The following is a 6,000-nucleotide window of genomic DNA, read 5'->3' on the forward strand; positions in this document are numbered from 1 at the left end:
GAGGTGAGGATGTTTAGCCTGGAAAAGAGGAGACTGAGAGGAGATACGAGAGCCATCTTCAAATATCTCAAGGGCTGTCACATGGAAGATGGAGAAAGCTTGGTAGGACTCAAACAATAGCTTCAAGTTACCGGTACAAGAAAGAAGATTCCAAGTAACATACGGAAAAACTTTCTGACAGTAAGAGCTGTTCAACAGAGGAGCAGACTCCCACAAGATGTGGTGGACTCTCCTTCCTCAGAGGTTTTAAGCAGAGGTTGGATGGCCATCTGTCGTGGAAGCTTTAGCTGATACTCCTGCATTGCAGGGGGTTGGACTAGATGACCGTTGGAGTCCCTTCCAACACTATGATTGCATGACTCTTCAAAGAACAGGGCACAGAACAGGGATAGATAGGCTTTTTAAAATGAAAGGCACCCACTTGGAAAACTCAGCCACATGGGGTGGTATAAATATATTATTATTATTATTATTATTATTATTATTATTATTATTATTATTATTATTATAGAATGAAGCTCTAACATCAGGCTCACAGGAGGTGAGCTCATGAATAGCTCTGAGGGGAACCCCCCCATGTGATAGAAAACAAGGGCAGGTGCTTCAAGGTCCCATCAGTGTGAGCAGAGCCAGCCCTACCGTTGGGCAACGTGAGGCAGGCTGATGTAATTGCTTTCAGAGGCACCAGAAGCTTGCTAGAACAGGGATGGGGAGCCTGAGGTTATTGGACTCCCAGCAACCATCTCAGTATGGTCAACAGCCAGGGATGACGGGGAGGTTGTAGTGCAGCAACTTCTGGAGAGCTTCAGGTTCCACATCCCAGTGCTAGGAGATAAAGGTGGCAGCTGCACACGAGGTCAGCTGGCTTGCCACTGGTTACTGCAGTCAGGCTTCTGTGGGGACGGTGCACATAGCCAAGCGGGAAAGAAACATCCCTTGCCTCCTGCTGCTTTCGGAGACATGATAAACATACAGGTGATCATTGCAACAGAAGGCTCCCGTCTTTACATGCTCATCAGGAGTTGGCAAGAACAAAAGAGTGCTGTGTCACGGGTGTTTTCCATTTCGTCTCAGCCCAGCTCCTCCTCCTCTGGGGAGATACTCACCTGATATCACTGTCAACGCCTGCGTAGATGTGGAAATTTCCCTTGTGGTACATTTTGCCAACTTTTGAAGCAGGCTGTGTGTCTGCCGCTTCTCACTGCAGCTGGTGCAACTGCATTGAGCAACTGGAAGATGGCAAACTTTAGCTCCATGCTGGGAAAAGCTTCACCACTGAGCTCTCAAAGCTCTGCTAAAGGCACAGGAAGAGGCCAGGCTAGTTTTCCTTTTCCTTTCTTACGCTTTGGTAATTTCACTCGCTCCATACAGTGGGCGAGTGAATCTTGTCCCAACCGTGTCTCTTTCTGCACCCCCTCCTTGTTTTGTATGTTGCCTGACTCTTATCCTACAAGGAAGTATGGGGAAGGTAGTTGTTAAGCCAATCTTTGAGACATATTGCCTTTTTGAAGTGCTCTAATCAGTGATATTCTTTGTCTCCAAGAAAGCCCAGGGACCAAAATACATTGGGCACTTGGAATGCTTTGTTGAAAGTTTCCTGCACATTTCAGCGCCATTTTGGCGCTTTGCCTCCATTTTTTCATTTGCCCGTGTTTTGATGCTGCCCTCTATTTTCCTGTAGGGACCCAGGTGGCGCTGTGGGTTAAACCACAGAGTCTAGGGCTTGCCGATCAGAAGGTCGGCGATTCGAATCCCTGCAACGGGGTGAGCTCTCGTTGCTCGGTCCCAGCTCCTGCCAACCTAGCAGTTCGAAAGAATGTCAAAGTGCAAATAGATAAATAGGTACCGCTCCGGCGGGAAGGTAAACAGCATTTCCATGCACTGCTCTGGTTCGCCAGAAGCAGCTTGTCATGCTGGCCACATGACCCGGAAGCTGTCTGCGGACAAACGCCGGCTCCCTCGGCCTATAGAGCGAGATGAGCACCGCAACCCCAGAGTCGGACACGACTGGACCTGATGGTCATGGGGCCCTTTACCTTTACCTATTTTCCTGCAGTCCCAATTACTGGAGGCGAGTGCATCCCATAGCCCATCTCATGGGACAATGGGGTTGTACCTGCGTCCAGAAGATTTGTAGTCAACAAGGGCCTACTTTCCTTCCATGCATGGCCTGTGCCCTGGTATGGTTCCCCTTTATCACATACACAGCCCAACAAGACAACAACAAGATCCGACAATAGCATACGAATCAATCTGGCTAACCTGATTAAAAAACACCACCCTCCCACCCACCCACCTCACACACAAAAACAAATCTCACTACCGCCAACCAAAGACAACCAACCACACCCTAGGCCAACCCCAACCTCTCTCACCACCAAGGAAACACAACAAGCGAATAGTAAGAGAACCCATACATGTAACACTGACACAAAACCCCACACATACTCTAAGTAGAAGAATAGAAGCATTGCCACCCAACCCCCACCCACCATTCCCCCTCCCCCTCTTTTCTTCCTAACCCAACACTGTATGCAACACTACGGTAAATGCCTCACAACAAATGAAACTGATCTGTAGAAAACACAACTTGACAAAAGAGACAACGCATGTATTTTTTGTAAACTAATAAATCTTTAATGATAATATATTTTTAAAAAACCAAACAAACAAGGGCCTCCTTTATGTGAGCGGCACATTACTCACCCATGGATATCACTGTGGGAGACTCTGCTACTGGTCATTAAGTGAAGATGAAGTGTGAAGTTGGTTAGAGCTTGGTGCTGATGATGCCAAGATTGCGAGTTTGAACCCCCTTTGGGACAGCTGCATATTCCTGCATTGCAGGAATTCTATGATTCTAACAGCATGGAACTGGCTTGTTTTTCTGAGTTCTGTTTTGGCATGAAGAGACTTAGGACATTGCAGTAGTTTTGCTTTTCATGAACCGCACAGGTCCTGTTTTTCTTGTTCTCAGAAATGAGGTCTAAATTCCCTGGCACACTGCCCATGGCCGATTAAGGGTGGTACAAGTAATGTAAATTCTGTCAGTGCAAAGAAATGTGATAAGGGAGGCGACTGTCATGGGAACAGCTGAATTAAGCCCAGAGGCCAAGTCACCATCTGAGATCTCAATGTCATATTCTCAGGTGGTACAGTGTTTGCATAACACACGAAGGGATAATGCTTTATGCAGGAGTGGATCAGTGAGAGAGAGAGAGAGAGAGAGAGAGAGAGAGAGAGAGAGAGAGAGAGAGAGAGAGAGAGAGAGAGAAGTTTGCCAGTGAGAACCAGGAAGCAAGTTTTTAAAGCCCCATTTTGGAAGCTGTTTTCTGTGTAAGGCAAGAAATTTATGTAAAAAGAGGCAGAGAATATAGTGGAGGATTGTGGCAATGCTTCTCTAAGACAGGCCTCTGGGACTTGTTTCTGAAGCTGTGGCTTCACTAGGTTGCCAGTTTATTTGTCTTATTCATGTAAGCTGGCTGCAGGCAAGGATATAAATTTAATGACATTAAGGTAAAAGGTAAAGGACCCCTGGACAGTTAAGTCCAGTCAAAGGTGACTATGGGGTTGCGGCACTCTTCTTGCTTTTCAGGCCAAGGGAGCTGGCATTTGTCCGCAGAAAGCTTTCCAGGTCAAGTGGCCAGCAGGACTAAACTGCTTCTGGTGCAACAGGACATTGTGACGGAAACCAGAGTGCAAGAAAATGCGATTCACCTTCCCGCCACAGTGGTGCCTATTTATCTATCTGCATTGGCGTGCGTTCGAACTGCTAGGTTGGCAGGAGCTGGGACCGAGCAATGGGAGCTCACCCCTTTGCGGGGATTCGAACCGCCGCCCTTCAGATCGGCAAGCCCAAGAGGCTCAGTGGTTTAGACCCCAGAGCCACCCACTAATACTAGGCTGCCTTCTCAGAGGGTGGGTTGGTCTACTGCATCAGGAGGGATTGAATGAGCCACACGACCTGATGTGGAAGAACGTCACCACCCAAAGGCAAAAGGCAAAACAATGGATCCTGCAGAGAGACAGTGGGAAGCCCCTTCTGCCAGTGGGCACTTTGATCTGTTTATGTCTCAATGCACATGAGCAGATCTCTTGTGATTACTTGAGTTCTCCCTGCACGCAAGCTTGTCTGTTACTGGATTAGGGTGCTGCGTTCCCCCTCCCTCAAACTTATAGCACCAAGGACAGCTCCATTCCTGCTAACACTTTAGCGGGAACACCTAAAGGCTATGCCAGAAATATCTGTCAACCACAACGTATTGGTGGTCTAGGCTACATTAACTGGGTTGTTTGAACAGGGTTGGCAGCAGGAAAAGTATTGCCTTATTGCCCCCCTTTTATTTTTTATATTTTTTTACAAAACTTAAATTTTATGGGACGTGAAACTGCCTACAGAGGTATAATCCCAAACCAAGACACCTCACCCCACTGGGGCGTACATTTACGAAGCCAAAGCTTCATTGCAAATCATTGCCAAGGCACCCAGGAAAGTGATGTATTCCTGGAAGTTCAACACTTTGTCCCCATTGCGGCCCAGGTATTTAATCAGTGCCTGTGTCTCTCCGTCCTGCAGTTTCGGTCCAATGTTCAGCTCATTCTTGATCAGCTCCTTCTTACTTAGGCTGCTCTTATCGCCATCCTTGCCCGTGTATTTGTGGAAAGGTGACAACCAGCAAACCAAGAGCTTGGTCCAGAGGTGCTGCCATGGTGAGAGATGAAGGAGGAGAATACTCTCTTGTCCAACCCACATCAAGGCAGCGACTCTCTCGCTGAGCTGCCTGCAGGCCCTTCCCTGAAGCAAGATGGTGCAGTGTTGAATGGCAGGAAGAGATGGGGAAAGTGGTCGCCTTATTGCTTTTCTGACACACCAGGCCTATACTCCAAACTTTTTTTTTTTTTTTTTTACAGTTGGAGGGGTGTCCTAGAGGGATAGTGAGAGCGGACATAGCAAATCAATAGGCTTGTTTGCACATTGCACAGACACAAGTCCAAGTTGTCTCTGACACAAGTGAAAGTTTTTGTGCGAAAGAGCATAAACTTAATTTTGCAGCTCAGCTGTTGTGTACACAGGTTCCCGAGTGTAATGTGTGAACACCCTGACTGAATCAGCAGAAGGGAATAACAGTGTGGCGTGAGGGTGAGGGTGTTGGGTCAGGGCTAGAGATGTCCAAGTGAAAATCCACAAAGCTTGTTGAGTGATCTTGGGCCAATCACTATTTCTTAGCCTATCCTACCTCGCAGGGTTGTTGTGCTGGATAAAATGGGCGGCTGGGGGAGGCGAGTCATGTAGATGGGAGAGTAGGATAAAAATATGCACCAATACAAAGGCAAGTGTGAAATGTTTAAAGTTACATAATTTCTTCCTTTAATCTGAATTGGATTTCCAGCACCAGCTGGAAATCAGGTAGGACCAAGATTTTAAAGGATGGCTGCTGACTTCTATTCCAGTTGAATCAGAAAGGTTATATGCCTTTCCAGTGTAGCAAATATACATTGGCATGACTCAGACATGAAACAACAACCTCATGCATGGCAGCAGGAATAAAATGTCATCCGCTTACATCATGGGAAGGCAAACTAAGGCCTGGGGGCCAGATCCGGCCCAATCGCCTTCTAAAACCGACCCGCGGACGGTCCAGGAATCAGCGTGTTTTTACATGAGTTGAATGTGTCCTTTTATTTAAAATGCATCTCTGGGTTATTTGTGGAGCATATGAATTTGTTCATCACCTCCCCCCCCCCAATATAGTCCAGCCCCCCACAAGGTCTGAGGGACAGTGGACTGGCCCCCTGCTGAAAAAGTTTGCTGACCCCTGGCTTACATGCTACATAATATAGCACAAAACTATAGTGTTTTGTGTAGGATGTTCTCTAGCTTGTGGCAGTGTATGATTTGTGGTGCCCTAAAGCTTATTATGGGATATTGTCTTCCTCCTCTTATTTGCGTCAGCTGGAGTCATCTCACATTAAAAACTTGGTTTTGGTTAGAGAGAATTG

At 47.0% G+C, this 6,000-nt stretch overlaps 1 pseudogene; it reads right to left on the minus strand.

Annotated features, from left to right (window-relative positions):
- Positions 1 to 4,444: 4,444 nt before the first annotated feature.
- On the minus strand, positions 4,445 to 4,709 carry LOC118075233 (protein S100-A6 pseudogene; annotated as a pseudogene).
- Between the last annotated feature and the right edge of the window lie 1,291 nt (positions 4,710 to 6,000).

Source organism: Zootoca vivipara, chromosome 15 (genome assembly GCF_965207765.1).
Source record: "Zootoca vivipara chromosome 15, rZooViv2.hap1.1, whole genome shotgun sequence".
Lineage (NCBI taxonomy): Eukaryota > Metazoa > Chordata > Lepidosauria > Squamata > Lacertidae > Zootoca > Zootoca vivipara.